Consider the following 18,048-nt stretch of genomic DNA (forward strand, 5'->3'; position numbering starts at 1 on the left):
TAATTTTACAGTATTAAAGTTAACAGTATAACTTTGTGGTATGATAAGATCTTGACCATATGGAGTATGAAATATCTCTACTTTCCTGCACCCCCATTCACAGAGGTTCCTTTAACTAGAAGACTTAACACTTTGGTTGAACTCTCAAAAGCATCTTAGCTGTCATATGAGAAATGTTTGTTTTAGTTCTTGAAATGTAAATAATTTTTTAATCCAGTTCCCAAGAAACATGATTGATATAGGGGTATCCTTTCTTTCTTCTTCAAGAATAAATTTAATCTTAAATTTCAGGTTAGTGCCCTGGATTCATTATTCCCATATCACCTTTTTTGGTATGGATTCATGGGATTTTGCAGGCATTTTCATGCCAAAATTGTAGTATTTTTATAGTTCTGATTTTTATTTTTCAGCTAAAACTCACTTTGGGATGATACAGAATTTTGTAACAAAAATAGCTTGTTTGACTTTCTATGTTTATGATTTCATTTTTTAATCTTTGTGTAGCCTGAGATTTAGACAGAATGGTTATTATCCCATTTTGTAGTTGCTAAAGCTGAATATCAAATATTTTGACAAGATGTCACAGCTAATAAGTAGTACAGTTAAGAATGTAACCCAGGGACTTTTACTTGTAAACAGGGCACCTTCCACCGTTATATGGTGTTTCCATGCATATTGAACTTATTACTAGTCTAAAGCTGTGGTTTTCAGCTATGTTAAATGCATTTAAAATTTTTTGTTAATGTTTAATACACATACAAGAGTACACAAATCTTAAGTGCACGGGTTGATGAATTTTCACAAAGTGAACACGTTAAATTATTTTGAATGTGAATTAATATTAAAATGAATTTAACATGGAATGTGCAGGACCTCTTGATTCCAAAGAAATTTATTTATTTTTAAAGATGTATTTATTTTAGAGAGAGGGAGAGAGAGAACATGAGCAGGGGGGCAGAGGGAGAGGGAGAGAGAACCTCAAGCAGACTCCATGCTCAGTGCAGAGCCCAGTGCAGGGCTTGATCTCACAACCCCGAGATCATGACCTGAGTCAAAACCAAGAGTCAGGCACCACCCAGGCGCCCCAAAAATATTTCTTTTTAAACTTCTATTACACTTTCCTCAATACTAATTTGTATTTGTTTAAGTGGACTTCTAATTTCCTAGTTCATTTCTTTGAGACTGAGAATCTGCTCTCTGGCAGGCATGCACTTAGGTGTGCGGATACACTTGTGTATAAGAATCACCACTTGTAATAAACTTCCATTTGGGTTTAGACTAATAAGGAATCGGGCAACAAATTTTGGGGTCTTAAGCTTTATTTCAAGAGTACTAAGTACCAGGCCCTATGGGAGCCTGAGGGGCTTAAGTAAAATTTTTCCAGAGGAAATGACATCTAGGCTGAGTCCCACCTGATGATGAGAATCATCCAGAGATGCCATTCTAGGCAGGAAGAGCAGAAGGGATGAGAGCGTAGGATGTTAAGGTGTGGCAGATCCCCATAGTTGGCTCAGAGTGTGTGAAGTGGAAAGCAGACCTTGACAATGGAAGTGGGAGTGGGGACATCTAAATCAGGAAGGGTCTTGTATCAGATTGATACTGCTTTTATTCTTACTTAAGTTTCCTTGGTTATGGATAACAGGAATTGACTCTGGCAAACATGAGCTAAAAGGAATTTATTGGAAGGATTAGCAGGGTGGCTCAGGGGACTAAAGAAAAGCCAAACATTCAGGTCTCTGAGAGAAATAAACAACTAGAGCAACTCCTGGCATCTCAGCAGAAGAACCTGTGGACTTTCTCTGTAGGGTAATACCATTAGTTGACTTATTCTACCTGTTGAGGATTAGTCTCTACTCAGATTTCTAATTTTCAAGAAATAGAATCTGATTAGCTTAGTTCAGGTCCAGTACCCAAACCAGAACGAGTCACCGTGGCCAGGGATAAGAACAAACACTGTCTAATCAGTTGCCTGTTCGGTGATCAGGAGAGCTAGATCTGAAACAAAGTGGAGGGAGGGAGGTTTGCTGCCTCAAAGGCAATGTTGTAACTGTATGGAAAGGGGGTGGGTTGCAGATGGTGATCAGGAAAGAGTGGAAGTCCAGAGACCTGTTAGACAATGTTACGGTAATCCAAGGGAGAAGTGATAGTGCCAGAGTTAGGTACTGTCTGCGGGGATAAAAAGAAGTGAATAGACTCAGATATTTAAAAGGTAGAAAAGAAAGAACTTTGCATTTGGACATTGGGAGGTTTGTGGGGGATGTTTGAGGAGTTGAGTATGAGTCCTGTGTTTCTGGCTTCGGCCACTGAGTGATTGAATGGTAGGGAACAGGGCTTTCATTCAGTTTTGAAGTGTTTGTTCAGTTGACACACCTAAGCAGACCATGTTTAACTTAAGCACACTTGGTTACTTCCGGGATTCCAGTTCTGCCATCAAGGTCTGATATAGGGACATATCAGATATAGGGACATCTGATATAGGGACATATCCTAGGATTATCCCTTTCCTGTCATGTCCTTGGGCAACTAGAGTCTTCCCACAATATTGCCATGGAAACTTACAAGCTGCATCCTCCCCTTACGCTCCTATACTTTGGACACTTTCAGGTCTGAGAGGATATATTGCTCAAACTCAAAAAGACTCCCAGAGATAGGAGCATTTAGGACCAAGTATTACTGTTTAGGGTCTTCTTGAATATTATTGTGGTTAGACAAGGCTTGCTTTTCTATGACACTGTTTTTTGGACATAATTTCATCTGAGTTTGAAAATACTTGAAAATTGGGGACTTACTTGATTAAAAAGTTTAAATTATAATTGCAAGTTTTTAAGTTACAGTGTTTTGTTTTTTTAAAGATTTTATTTATTTATTTGACAGAGAGAGACACAGCGAGAGAGGGAACACAAGCAGGGGGAGGGGGAGAGGGAGAAGCAGGCTTCCCACAGAGCAGGGAGCCGGATGTGGGGCTCCATCCCAGGACCCTGGGATCATGACCTGACTGAAGGCAGACACTTAATGACTGAGCCACCCAGGCGCCCCTAAGTTACAGTGTTTTAATTTTAATAGTATTCAGTGTTGTGGTTCAAGTCAAACCCTGACAGGTGGTTCCTTCAGATACTTTTAATCAGTGCTTTTGCCACTAGGTAGCTTAATGGCCTCAGAAATCCTCTGGGTCAGTAGTTCTCAGTAGGGCTAGAACTGTTCCCTACAGAGCAACTGGGAACTTGTGGGGTATTTTTTGTTACCTCTATGGTTTGGACACAGGGCACATAGAATTGAGTTGGCTAGGGCCGAGGATGCTAGATGTCATGGAGTTTGCATCCATAGGACTTTGGTGCAGGTTAAAGAAAAAACTTTTACAGTTATCTGAGCATAGCACCTAATTCTGTTTTATTTTTTAAAATATTTTATTTATTAGAGAATGAGTTGTGGGGAGGGAGGGGGGAGAGAGAGAGAGAGAAGTAGACTCCCCACTGAGTAGGGAGCCTGATTCGGGCTCGATCCTAGGACCTGGAGATCATGACCTGAGCTGAAGGCAGACACTTAACCGACCGAGCTACCCAGGCACCCCCCCCCCAATTCTATTTTAGATACAATCATGGATTACCTTTACACAGTTTCAGTAAACACTAAGTTTTTCAGGAATGTCATGAAATTTGTAAGTTGAGTGAAAAATGAAGTTTGCTCGGGATTTTACTGTAAGCTGTACTCTCATAGGTAGTATGAATTTCCTTATCCTGTTTAGAACCTCAAGCCTTTAAGATAGCAATTAGGATATATTGAGGGGTGCCTGGGTGGTGCAGTCAGTTAAGCATCTGATTCTTGGTTTTGGCTCAGTTCGTGATTTCAGGGTCACGAGCCCTGCATGGGGGTTCAGCACAGAGTCTGCTTAAGACTTTCTCTCCCTCTCCCCTTCCACCCCGCTCTCTCTGTCTCTCAAATAAATCTTCTAAAAATATATATTGAAGAGGTTTTTGTTTTGTGTTTTGTTTTTAAATGAGAGATTATTGGTAAACTAATGTCTTCTAAAGTGAAATAGAGCAGACACATCAGGGAAAGTGTATGTCTAGGGATGAACACGATGAACTTGCTGGGTTATAAATGTGTTTCATAAAGAAGGAGCTAAGAGGCATGTAGAAAGATGTAGACATTCAGTAGCACTTGATAGATTGGGTAAATCAAATTGTGTGAGATTACCCCAGATTTTTTAAAAGGCCAGAGAGGAAAAGATATGCAAAGGCATTGAAAAAGTCACAAAATAGATCTGTGTCCATTCAGAGAGTATTCTGTGGAAAACATGTCTGCTGATTTCTTTTTATCTGTGTGAGACTTATAAAGGAAAAAGGAAGTATGGCAATGGATCAATGAAAGAGGTTTATTCTTTTACCAATCACCCAAACTGTAGCTGGTGTTCATACGGAACTGTAGCTCCATCTGCTGGAAAGAAGCAGACCCACTCTTGCACAGTTTATAAGTTAAAGTGACTCTGTATAGTCTTAGCAAGCCACCCAGTATTTATTAACTATTCCCGGTGTGCAAAATAACGCCTTGTCAGGCTCTAGGGTAACAGTAAGAAAAATTTAGACACATTCCCTGCTCTCACCATGCTTAGCTCTGAGAGGCTTTCTGCTTTTAAGAAAAAGACTTCAACTTAGCTAGTACATTTTTGCATTCTAAGTTCCCTTCCTAGACTTCTCCGTGGATGACTTTTAAGAAGTCATGTAACCTCTCAGCATCCTTTTCCTTATCTGTAGGATAAGAACCACTGCCTCTCCTGCAGGCTCAGTTTAAACTTTTATCAAGTGCCTTGTGTATACGGCAGACACAGGCACAAAGGACATAAGAGAAGTAGGAGCGCAGTTCTTGCTCTCACGCGGGTTAGAAGAAGAAGCTCTTACAGTAGAAGTGAGGGCCTCACAGGAGCCCTGACGAGGGGTGCCTGATGCGAACTGGACAACAGGCCTGGAGAAGGGTGGGGACAGGTTTTTTAAACACCTGATGCTTCACTTCAGTTGTACAAAGATATTAGAGTCAGCGAGGGAAAGATGGAAAGATCTTCCAGGCTGAGGGGCCGGCATAAGCAGCAGCATTGAGATGAGGGCCTGCATGGCATGTGTCACTGCTGGGTTGCATAAAGGGAGTGGCAGGGAGTGCCCAGAGATGAGGATTGGCAGGCCAGGAGATTTAGGGTTTGTTTGCTTCTTTAAGGGGCTTACCTTTGTGCTCAGGGCACTGGAGAGCCATTGTGGAGTTTAAGCAAGTTCCATAGAGAGACCCCTGGTTCTTTAGATGAGGTGCTGGTTGGGTCTTCTGGATTTGGTTGAAAGTAGAGAACCTAGTTAAGAGGCTGCAGCCACAGACCAAGTGAATAATCATGAGGGCTGGAACAGTGACAGGGTTAAAAATGAGAGTGATGTGGGGCAGAGGGACAAATTTGAAAATGAGTTAGGAGTTAAAATTAGCAGAAGTAGGTGGCTTGAAGATAAGTCAAGGGTGACCAGGCAATTCCTAGCTTGGGTGACCAGTTTGGTAATGCTGCCGTACCTGAGAGAGGGCATGTCAAAGGAAGAGCTGGCTGTGGGACTGGCATGGAGGGGGTGACTGGTTTATGTAGTCATTTTGAGTTAGGACGTTTCTGTGAAAGCAGCCAGCAGACAATTTGATGCATGACTGTGAGTTCAAGAGGAAGGTCTGGCCAGTGTTGCTAACATGGAGAAAGTAGTGGAGAGCTGGTGAAGTCATCACAGAGAATATGCATAGTGAGACCAGCAGAGAGCCATGGTTCGAATTCGGGAAGTTGCGACACCTAAAAGGCAGGCAGAGGAAGAGGATCCTGCAGAGGAGACAGTGACGGGATGATGAGAAAGACAAGGGTAATGGCCTGGAGAACAAGGGTACTGATTGGAAAATTTCCAGGAGAGCATTGTTTTGAAGTGTCAGTAGTAAGATAAAGATTGAAAAATGTCTTCTGGATTTGCTCTTGCCTAGAAATATTTGTCCAAAGAGAGGAGGGGGGGTGAGATGGTAGCTAGAAGGACTCAAGATAGACTTCTGCTGACCTAAGCGTGCATGCCCCTTTGTGCATCACACTGCCCTGTTTCCTTCACGGTACATGGTGATCAGTAAAGAATTGGGACACAAAGAAATGGCAGATGTTTGCCTCTTCTGGATTTTAATTGCTATAACATAGGTTACTTTCTTGAAGAAAATTCCATATGCTGGGAGTCTTGCTTGGAAGACTTCCGTTCTGTTTTCCTCCTCCCAGGAGTGATTGTGGCTGCTTTCCAGGGTTTCTATCTGCAGTATAGTCTGTCCCTGGTGGGAATAAGGGGGGAGGCTGCTTCTCACCCAGAAACAGCTTTTGTACTTGCAGCTTCCTTCTACATCCCACTCACACCCCCCAAAAGAAAGTAAGTAAATCAAGGCCAGGAAAGTCCTCTGGCTGGAATTGTACAGTGTTGAGTATTGCGTGTGAAGTCCAAACCCAGCTCTGATGGTGGGGCTTTAGAATGAGCCATGAAGGTGGAGCCTGTGACATGCCCCCAGGGGTGCTGGCCAGAGCCCTGAAGTTTAGAGCTCACTCTGCCTCTAGCTTGTCTTAAGTGAGCTCTTTCACCTCTCTAGACAGCAGACTGCTTCCCTGTGGAGTAGATGGCCCTTCAGGGTGCCTTTCACTTCTGCCCTTCTACTGACAGTCACCATCTCGTAGTGCTGCCAGCACCCAGTCTCTAGTGTTGGCATAACAAGCAAAGGTGAGGAGTGGTCTTCTTGTTTTGAAAGATTCACCTATAACTGAGAAATGCTATTACTAACATTCTAGAAATGACTGCGTTATAATAAAGAAATTGCTTAGGGAACTTCCTTGTAGTATTCTCAATGAGTCAGGGCAAGGAAGTCATCATTTCTGGAAGCAGAAGGCTGTAAATAGTGTTCCTGAGTTCCTCCATCTCAACCAAAGATCCCTTTATTATTTTCCAATGGAAACTTGGCACCCAGGAGTCGTGGGAGGTGACTCAGTCGGGTGTGTGAGGCCTCATTAGCATTGGCCCTGCTCCTTCTCTGCACTGTATTTGTCAAGGATATCTGGGGCAGAAGGAGCTGTTTCCCCTGCTCAGTCTGCTGGAGTTTGGCCTGCCTGTCTTTAAACTTGGGCTGAGCCACTAGGAAGAGAAAATAAAGACTAGCCGCTCAACACTGAAGTGGTAAAGCATTAGAGAAGTAAAAGAAGCTCTAATAATTCAAACATGTTTCTATGCTGATTGATTATTGGTTTTTTTCCTAAATATTTTCTGCACATTACAAATGCTTTCAATAAGTTTATGGATGAATTTCTTAACTTAGTAAGGTACATAAAACAACTCAACAGGATATGAGTTATGACATTTAGGGGTGTTGCCTTATTGCTTCAGAACTTTGGGGTTATCGTGTAACATGCCATGTCACATGATTTGACTGAATGCAGGGGGAAAAAAAAGCGCTCAACTTGGTTTCATTGGCTTAGACATAGCTCAAGGCCACGGACATGAAGCTAAGATGAGGAAGTTCTCTACGGCATTGGAGACGGGGCTTTAGAGGTAATTCACTGGTCTGGAGCGGTTGCCCAGGCCCTGATACCTGGTAAATGAGTGAAAACTAGAGCAGAAGTACCAGAAACGAGATGCTTTATTCTTGAGGTGAGAGCAAGGGAGCCTGGAGGCACATCGGGTAAAGTGCTGGGAATATCGACTTGCTTTTGCAGAGGTGGGGCTGTGTGTACAAAGTGATTAAGACAGAGGAGTGGAGGTTTGAGAGAAGACATTCATTGAAAAGATACTTGTCTAAACTTGCATATCCAGTAAAAGGAGCAGTCTTGGGTAAGTTGTAGTAGCTTTTAGCCATACTAATTAAATTTTCCTTTTGCTGCTACAAAGTGTAATGGTTGTGGTTCTTACTTCCTGCCGGTGCATATTTAATTACTGAGTATATGTAAAAGCAACCTTATGTTTTATTGGTTTCAAAGAGGGTGAGGAAGGGAGACTTATATTTGCAGAGAAAACATTAACAACCTTTTTTTAAAAAAAAAAGATTGTTATTTATTTATTTGACAGAGAGAGACACAGCGAGAGAGGGAACACAAGCAGGGGGAGTGGGAGAGGGAGAAGCAGGCTTCCCGCTGAACATTAATAACCTTGATAGTGTTTAGTACCATATAGTTTATGGTCCTGCAGAGACATAGAGTATTTTTATAGTAATGCTTCTTGTCATTTTATTACATTAAATATTTTTAACTGAAATTCTGTGTAGGGTCTTAAACAAACAATCATATACTGTTTAACATTATGGTTAGTGAATATGTGTCTTGCCATGTGTGGAAAAAGCAACTAGAACTATTTGAGTTACTTATTCATTAACCTGTGTAAGTCTTTGTAAAACTAGCAGGCCAGGGGCACATGGGTGGCTCAGTCAGTTAAGCGTCTGCCTTCGGCTCAGGTCATGATCCCAGAGTTCTGGGATCAAGTCCGGAGTCAGGCTCCCTGCTCAGCGGGGGAGTCTGCTTCTCCCTCTCCCTCAGGCCCTCTCCTTGCTTGTGTGCTCTCTCTCTCTCTCTCACTCTCCCTCTCTCAACTAAATGAATAAAAATCTTTTGAAAAAATCATTTAAAAAACTAGCAGGCCATTTTAAAAGCAACCTTAATGCACCAAATCTACATTTGTGAAACATTTATTGAGAGGTGATTATTCACCCTAAAAGGATCTTGTGCCTTACACATGATCTGCCTTACACAGTGAACTTCCTTAGAGATTTAAAGGTATTTATGAAAACATTTATTTCTCAGGCAATCTCCAGGAGCATTGTAATCTTGAGAGGAACATAGCTGTGATAGAGAATGGGGTGATGTATAAGGGACTTTCTTATTTTATATAGATTATATATTTGTAGATATATGTTTCTTATATATAAATACATAGTCGTGAAATATGGGATAGTTATAGCATTAGGAAAAAATTATTTTTTTCAAGGATAAGGAAGAAAAAGTTAAAAAAAGGATGATCACTTTGCTTTGGTCTTGCAAATTAATAGAAAGGGTACATACTTTAGTTTGCAACAACAAGGTACTGTGCATGGCTTATAAAATAAAAACATGAATAAGATACATTGGATAAACCTACACCCAGTAGTGTAAAAAAAATTACATACAAATAACCAGGCATAATCAGATCAGCATGAGTACTGTCAAGTTTTGGGGGATAACCAAAAGGAGAAGTGACCTGTAATTCTCAGGGACGGCACCATTTAGTTGATTATTAAATTGGGCTTTGAAGAATGAGTAAATTTCAGCATTTAAAAAATGATGGGAAAGGGTGTTCTTCTAGCCAGAGTTGGTGACATCTTGAGCAAAGGTTTGTAGGTCATTTTTACTTCTCTGTTCACAATTTTCCATTGCCTTTCCATCTCACCTAGAATGGAGCCTGGAGTCCTTATTCTGGTTTGCAAGAGCATACTTGATGTGCGCCCTGCCCTTGGTTCCTCTTTCTTTCAGATACCATGTCTTTCCTACCCTTTTCCGCTAGCCTCTAAGATCCATGAAGCAGGGGCTTTGTCTTTCATGTTCCCTCCTGTATCCCCCGTGCCTAGAGCTCTAAATGCTCAGTAAACGAGTATAGAATGAATCCAAGAAATTCAGAGGCATCTAATGTGGTAGGACGTAAGATGTGTTTGTGGGGGGCACCTAGGTGGCTCAGTCATTAAGTGTCTGCCTTCAGCTCGGGTCATGATCCCAGGGTCCTGGGATCGAGCCCCGCATCGGGCTCCCTGCTCCGCGGGAAGCCTGCTTCTCTCCCTCTCCCACTCCCCCTGCTTGTGTTCCCTCTCTCACGGTGTCTCTGTCAAATAAATAAATAAAATCTTTTTAAAAAAAGCTGTATTTGTGGGATAAGAGTGATAGGGAGTGCACATGGAGTACTAGTCTTGAATGCATTATAAAGTTTTGGGGTGATTTTGCAGGGAAGGGATATGATAACATTGCAGTGTGGAGGATGGACTTGGAGAATCAGAGAATGGAGATTGTAACACCATATGAAAGGTTGTATGGACAATAGTTCACACAGTTGACACAGTTGACATTTGACTCATTTGCTCCATGCTAAGCACTGTGTTCAGTTCTGGGGATACAAAGATGACTGAGAAATAGTTCCAGTTGGTAGGAGCAGATGTGTGAACATCCTGCAGTAGAGGTCTCAATGAAGTGATGTGATGGGCACTTGAACCAGGGCTTTACCATGGGTAGCAAGGAGTATTAAGTCTCATTGACTGTTTCTTGATGTCAGCAGCTCCAGGAGTTCCCAGAGAAAAAAAAGCTGTTAAGGGAACTTCAAAAAGTGTCTTTAGTCATATGTGTGTGTGTGTGTGTGTGTGTGTGTGTGTGTGTGTGTGTGTGTGTGTGTGTGTGTATTTTAATGCAGAGACATTACTGTGATTTTGAATTACATCTTGCCTGGAAGTTCTTATCAATACCTTGATTGGCCCATTCATTCTCTAGAAGAAAGATGTATATAGGAACAGTGCCTCTATAACTGCCTCTACCCAGTGTCTATAGTAGGTCAGATTTTAGCTCCATGGGAGTGCATCACTTTTGGGGCATAGTTTACCAGTCCACAGAATGGAGATGATGTCCTACAGAGTGGCTAATTGAATTAAATGAGGTGATGTATAGGAAAGTATCTTATATACCAAACTTTGCTACAGGTATATGGTGGTATTGTTGGGGGTGAGGATGGGTACTCTCCCACCCCAGATGAGAGTTTGCGATAGGATATATAGAACATGGAGAAATTGAAAAATGAGTTTTACCAAATATTCTGGGTTGGGGGAAAGAAGAGGCAGATATTCTCTTAGTAACATATTTATGGGGCTTAAAAATTATGCAAGAGGAAGTTTGCAGCCTGAGGAACTATTTGGACACCTAGTTCTTTGTGTTCAGCCATTCATGATCTTTCTTGTCACTAATTTGACAGTTTCACACCTGTAAGAAGAAACTGCCTTTCTCATTCATGTATTTATTCACTGAGTCTGTTTATCCTTCAAACACTTTGGTATAGTTGAAAGACTGGGTTTTAGAGCTACCAGACGTGTGTTCAGATCTTCCTTCTGCCACTTGTATGATTCTTTTTTTTTTTAAGATTTTATTTATTTATTTGACAGGGCACAAGCAGGGGGAGCAGCAGGCAGAGGAAGAGGGAGAAGCAGGCCCCTTGCAGAGCAGGGAGCCTGATATGGGGCTCAATCCCAGGACCGCAGGATCATGACCTGAGCCAAAGGCAAATGTCTAACCAACTGAGCCACCCAGGTGCCCCCACTTGTATGATTCTTAATAAATTATAAAATATCTGAGTCATAAGATTCCTCATCTGTAAATGGCAGTAATTCCTAATCTGTAGGTCGTAATGATTAATTGACATGTACAAGGATCCTAGCTTAATATTTGGTGGGATTTAGGTGGTCAAGAAACGTTCCTTCCTCTTTTTGTGTGTGTGTGTGGTAAAATACATATACCATAGAATGTGCCATTTTAACCATTTTTAAGTGTAAAAATCAATGGCATTAATTACATTCATGGTGTTGTGGAACTATCGCCACTATCTATTTTATTTTTTTATTTTTATTTTTTTAAAGATTTTATTTATTTATTTGACAGAGAGAGAAACAGCAAGAGAAGGAACACAAGCAGGGGGAGTGAGAGAGGGAGAAGCAGACTCCCTGTGGAGCAGGGAGCCTGATGTGGGGCTCGATCCAGGACCCTGGGATCATGACCTGAGCCGAAGGCAGACGCTTAACCACTGAGCCACCCAGGCCGCCCCTACCACTATCTATTTTAAAACTTTTCATCATCCCAGTCAGATACTCCATATCCCATTAAGCATTAACTCCCCATTCTTTCCTCCTAGGCCATGATAACTTTTAATACACTTTCTGTCTTTATGAATTTGCCTCCTGTATATTTATACAAGTGGACTTACATAACATAAGACCTTCTGTGTCTGGCTTCTTTCACTTAGTATAATGTTTTTGAGGTTCATCCATATTGTAGCATGTGCCAGAACTTCTTTCCTTTTTATGGATGACTATTATTGCGTTCTATGAGTATACCACATTTTGTTTATCCATTCATCTGTGGAAGGACACTTGGGTTGTTCCCACCTTTCAGCTATTATGAATAATGCTGTTGTGAACACAAGAGTACAGGTATATGTTTGAATCCCAATTTTCAGTTCTTTGGGGTATATGCCCAGAATTGGAATTGCTGAGCCATATGGTAATTCTATGTTTAACTTTTTGAGGGACCACCAAACTGTTTCCCCTCTTTGTTTTTTATTTTACTCTGCATCATTCATCCATGTCTCCTTTAAGATCCAGAACTACTAGAGCTCGAGGTTGAAAGAAACCAAATTCTATCAAGTAGTCAGTGATCCTCATTATTTTTCTCTCTTTCTAAACAAATGTGAACCTCTTCAAACTCTCCTATTGCCTGACTACCACTGGAGATTTTCTTCTCTCTCTTTTGTTCTTTTCTTTCTTTAATCTGCTCCCCTTCTCTTATGCTTTCTTTCCCTCTCCCCCTCTGATTCTGTCACTATCTCCCATTTTTCTAAAGGGAGGGAATCTGTCAGGAGCTTGTTCTTCTTCTCCATCCCCCAGCCTCACTCGGACCTGGAGTTATTGTCCTCCTTATGGAAGGTGTCCTAGAGGTGAGATGCGATCAAGAGGCTAGATCACATTGATGCATAATAAACTTCTCTACACCAGACTTTCAGAAGGATTGGCATTTATAATAAATAATGGCAAGTATTTGGGGAAAGTTGGGTAAAAAATAAGAAAATAGCATCATCCAAGAGAGGAATCGTTTTCAGGGTTGCCAGCTCAGCACACTCTTAGCAACAGCTTGAAGGAAATCATAAAAGAAATTTTCACAGACGAATCAGCCAGAAATAAACTTATCCCAGACTGCCAAATCAGATGTGATTTCTTAGTCAAAGAAACTGCTTTACATACCCTGTAATCCTGATTGGCCTGGTCAATAATTGGAAGTGAGTATTCAGTTTGACTTTACTTGTATCTCAGACCGTTATAAAGGTCTTCATTCATTGTGTATCTGATGAGACACTAGTGGGAAAAAAGGATGTATCCATGCATCTTAGGAGAATGGAGTGTACACACATGAAGTAGCTAAAGTTAGAACTAAGCTACATTTAAATTTAGTCAGTAGTAATGAGCTATTGATAATGGTCCTAAGGAGAAAATGAGCCCCAGCCAGAATTTTGACCTTCATTTTAATGATTTATTAACACATGGACCAGTAGAGAGGTGAAGGGAAGAATATGACAGGTAAATGGACGATGGGAATAGATAATGCAGCTGTGGGGAAGGGAATAGATTTTGCCTAGAAGGCACCCCACAGCAGGGTGATTCTATGGAAGTAATTAGAGTGGAAAGGAAGGAAAAAAGAGAATTGTGATCCAGACTTCCCATGACTAACCCCAAGATGACTACATCAGCAACTCTTCATGTCCACAGGGTTTCTAAGACCTTCAAAGAAAGGGAAGTAACATTTACTGAGAATACACTTTGTGCTGGTAAATGCTAAATGCTTTCCTTCTGTTCGTTAGTGCTTGAGCCTGTGAGGGGGTTTATTATGCCCGCATTTATAGATGAAGAATCTATCCTGCAGGTGAGGAAATTTACCTTGGCTAGTAAGAGATGGAGTCTAGGCTGCCACTCCCCCTTGTTTTCTGGGCTACATTTCTTTACTCCATAACAAGGCTTATTATATTATCTAAATTGATGTTATCCAGTAAACACATAACATGAGCCACATCACGTGTATAGGTTAAAATTTTCTAGTAGCCATGTACAAAAAGAAACAGGTGAAATTAATTTTTTTAAAGGATCTTGTTTGTTTATTTGAGAGAGAGAGCACGAGCGTGCATAAGCAGCGGGGAGGGGCAGAGGGAGAGGGAGAAGCAGACTCCCCACTGAGCAGGGAGCCTGACTTGAGGCTTGATTCCAGGACCCTGGGATCTTGACCTGAGCCCAAGGCAGAAGACGCTTAACCAACTGAGCCATCCAGGCACCCAGGTGAAAAATTAATTTTCATAATATATTTTATTTAACTACATACAACGGGCACCTGGGTGGCTCAGTTGGTTGAGCGACTGCCTTCAGCTCAGGTCATGATCCTGGAGTCCCGGGATCGAGTCCCACATCGGGCTCCCTGCTCAGTGGGGAGTCTGCTTCTCCCTCTGACCCTCCCCCCTCTCATGTGCGCTCTCTCTCTCTCTCTCTCTCATTCTCGCTCTCTCAAATAAATAAATAAATAAAATCTTTAAAAAAAAAGAAACTTAAAAAAAAAAACTACATACACCAAGCAGTTGTCATGTCCAAACTGTATACATATCATGCAATATATTAAAACTATTGAGATATTTTACATTTTTGTGAGCTAAATCTTTGAAATCCCAAGTCCATTTTATACTTATAGCACATCTTGATTTGGGCTAGCCACATTTTAAGTTGCTGCATGTGGGTAGTGGCTACCCAATTAGTGTGGGTCCAAGAAAGGTATTGAGACTCATTCTAAAAAATCGAGGGTGGAGGCTCTGCCTTGAAGTCAGTGGGAGGAAATAAGATGGGACAAGAGAGCAGCTTCTCTTAAGATAGAAAACTATAGAAGAAAAGTACCACACATGAAAGGCAGGACTGCTCTTTAAAAGCAAATAAAAACATAGAGTATAACATTTGGAGTTGTCGAGTCACTGTGTTGTATACCTGAAACTAATGTAAACACTGTGTGTCAACTATGCTTAAATAAAAAATGAAATTAAAATTAAGAAAGTAAACGGAGCACCTGGGTGGCTCAGTTGGGGGGTTAAGCGTCTGCCTTCAGCTCAGGTCATGATCTCAGGGTCCTGGGATCGAGTCCCGCTCAGCAGGGAGTCTGCTTCTCTTGCTCCCTCTGTCCCTCCTCCTGCTTGTGCGCTCTCTCTCTTTCTGTCTCAAATAAAATCTTTTCTAAAAATTAAAAAGTAAAAAATAAAATTAAGAAAGTAAAGATGTGGGGCACCTGGCTGGCTCAGTTGGTGGAGCATGTGACTCTTGATCTCTGGGTTGTAAGTTCAAGCCCCACAAAGGATATAGAGATTACATAAAAATAAAATCTTAAAAAAAAAAAGAAAGTAAGTCATTACTGTATGGTGTAAGGCATATTACTGACCAAAGGGCCATTTATGGAGAGCGGTAAAGTCATACCAGTCTTTATCACTACTGCCAGTAACGACCACAGGAAAACTACGGCATTAAGTGCTAGATGCTGAACCATAGTTAGTCAGGGGAATGACATGTCTTGGCAAATCTACTAACCATTAAGAATGGAACCACAGCTTTTTTATTTTATTTTATTTTGTTATGTTATGTTAATCACCATACATTACACCATTAGTTTTTGATGTAGTGTTCCATGATTCATTGTTTGTGCATAACACCCAGTGCTCCACGCAGAACGTGCCCTCTTTAATACCCATCACCAGGCTAACCCATCCCCCCACCCCCTCCCCTCTAGAACCCTCAGTTTGCTTCTCAGAGTCCATCGTCTCTCATGGTTCGTCTCCCCCTCCGATTTCCCCCCCTTCATTTTTCCATTCCTACTATCTTCTTTTTTTTTTTTTTAACATATAATGTATTATTTGTTTCAGAGGCACAGGGGAACCGCAGCTTTTAATGTATATACGCACGGTATTGACAAAAGACTCAGTTCTTCCAAACGCCTAATGCCTTTTTCAGATGGAAGCTATAATGTCTACTTGAAGAAATAACCATGAACAAACTACCTCATATGGGAATTTCCACAGACTTCAGCTCTATCCAGAGCAAGATAAAGGATAGTTGCAGGCTTCTATTGCAGCAAAACAGGAATTACTTTAAAAAATTCTTGGCATTTCCCCTTCATCCTCTTCCTGTGATTGTGCTGCCTACTTTGTTGTCTTTGTCCCACTTCTGTCACTTCTCTCTTTCAGTCTTTTCTCACTATGCTTTTTTCTTTTCTTTTTCTTTTTTCTTTCTTTTTGTTTTGTCTTGTTTTGATAGTAAGCTGTGTTTTAGGGTCCTGCTCTCTGGTCTCTTACAGCTGTGGGACTTTAATTCCATTCCTACACCCAAAAAATGAAAAGGATGAATTAGAGTCCTTCACAGTCATTCAGGGTCCCTCACTTTGCAGCTTGGAGCCTCACTTTTACATTAACATTGTTGTGCCACCATCTCCAGAACTCTTTTCATCTTGTAAAACTGAAATTCTTAATTTCACATTCTCCTCTGCCCCCAGCCCTGGGCACCCACCATTTTACTTTCTGTCCCTATGGATCTGGAGATTTCAGATACCTCATATGAAGTTTAGTCATATAGTATTTGTCTTTTTGTGACTGGCTTATTTCACTTAGTGTAATGTCCTTAAGGCTCATTCATGTTGTAGGTCTCAGAATTGCCTTCCTTTTTAAGGCTGAATAATATTCCATTGTGTGTATGTATCACATTTATCACATTTTTTTAATTCATTTGTCAGCAGATATTTGTGTTGCTTCCACCTTTTGGCTGTTGTGAACAATGCTGCTGTGAATATGAGTATACAGATATCTCTTGGAGTCCCTGTTTTGAATTATTTTAGATATATCCAGAAGTAGAATTGTTGGGTCAGATGGTAACTCTATTTTTTATTTTTTGAGCATGGCCGTACTGTTTTCCATACTGCACCATTTTATATATTCCCACCAACATTGCAGAAGGGTTCCAATTTCTCCACATCCCCAACATCTGTTACTTTCCCTTTTTTTCTTTTCTTTTTTTTTTAAATAGTAGCCATCCTAATTTGTATGAGGTAGTATCTCATTTTGATTTTGATTTGCATTTCTCTAATCACTAATGATATTGAACATCTTTTCATGTACTTATTGGCCATTTCTGTTTCTTCTTTGGAGAAAAATCTATTCAAGTCTTTTGCCCATTTTTTTTAATCTGGTTGGTTTTTTGTTGTAGTTGAATTGTATGAGTTCTTTATAGATTCTGGATATTAACTCCTTATCAAATATATAATTTGCAAATATTTTCTCCCATTCCATGAGTTGTTTTTTAACTCTTTTGATTATGTCCTTTGATGCACAGAAGTTTTTAATGTTGATGTAGTCCCAATTCTCTATTATTACTTTTGTTGCCTCTTCCTTTTGTGTCCTATGCAAGAAAACATTGCCAAATTCAATGTCATGAAGCTTTTCCCATATGTTGTCTTCTAGGAGTTTTATTTGATCCATTTGGAGTTAATTTCTGTATATGGTGCGAGGTAAGAGTTCAACTCCATTCTTTTGTATGGGGATATATTTCCTATTTTGGGCTACCTGGGTGGCTCAGTCTGTTGAGCATCTGACTCTTGTTACATCATGATCTTAGGGCCTGAGATTGATCCTCACTTGAGAATCTTTCTCTCTCCCTCTCCCAACTGCCCCTCCCCCCACTCACACACACTGTCTCTCTCTCTCTCTCTCTCTCTCTCTCTCTCTCTCTCTCTCTCTCTCTCAAATAAATAAAAGCTTTTTAAAAAATTAAATTTTCCCATTTGTTGAAAGACTCCTTTTCCATTGAATGGTCTTGACACCCTTGTCTAAAATCATTTAACCGTGTTTTTGAGGGTTTATTTCTAGGTCTCAGTTCTATTCCATTGATCTGTGTGTTTGTCTTTATGCCACTACCACACTGTTTTGATACTGGAACTTTGTAGTAAGTTTTGAAATCAGGAAGTGTGAGACCTCCAACTTTGTTTCTTTCAAGATTGATTTGGCTTTTTGGGGTCTCAGAATTTCATATGAATTTTAGGATGGATTTTTCTATTTCTGCAAAAAACATTACTGAGATTTTGATAAGGATCAAAGCCTCATTTTTGAATTCTGTAAAGCAAGGGTGATATTTTTACCCAGTGATTTAATTCAAGGCAGAAGTTTCTACCTATAGAAATGTTAAGGCCTGAGGCTTGGGGAT

The 18,048-nt window shown here is 40.7% G+C and overlaps 1 protein-coding gene across 2 annotated transcripts in view; it reads left to right on the forward strand.

The window, feature by feature from the left end:
• Positions 1 to 18,048, forward strand: part of LIMS1 (LIM zinc finger domain containing 1) — a 150,027-nt gene that overhangs the window by 53,927 nt on the left and 78,052 nt on the right. The window contains exon 1 of one of the 2 annotated variants that reach the window (XM_027621534.1): positions 7,464 to 7,571. The exons of the other annotated variant lie outside the window; for it this stretch is intronic. The gene's annotated coding sequence lies outside the window, so the exon portion shown is untranslated. Of the gene's footprint in view, positions 1 to 7,463; positions 7,572 to 18,048 lie in introns of those variants that run through there. 2 annotated transcript variants of the gene reach the window in all.

The sequence above is a fragment of the Zalophus californianus genome, chromosome 8 (genome assembly GCF_009762305.2).
Source record: "Zalophus californianus isolate mZalCal1 chromosome 8, mZalCal1.pri.v2, whole genome shotgun sequence".
Lineage (NCBI taxonomy): Eukaryota > Metazoa > Chordata > Mammalia > Carnivora > Otariidae > Zalophus > Zalophus californianus.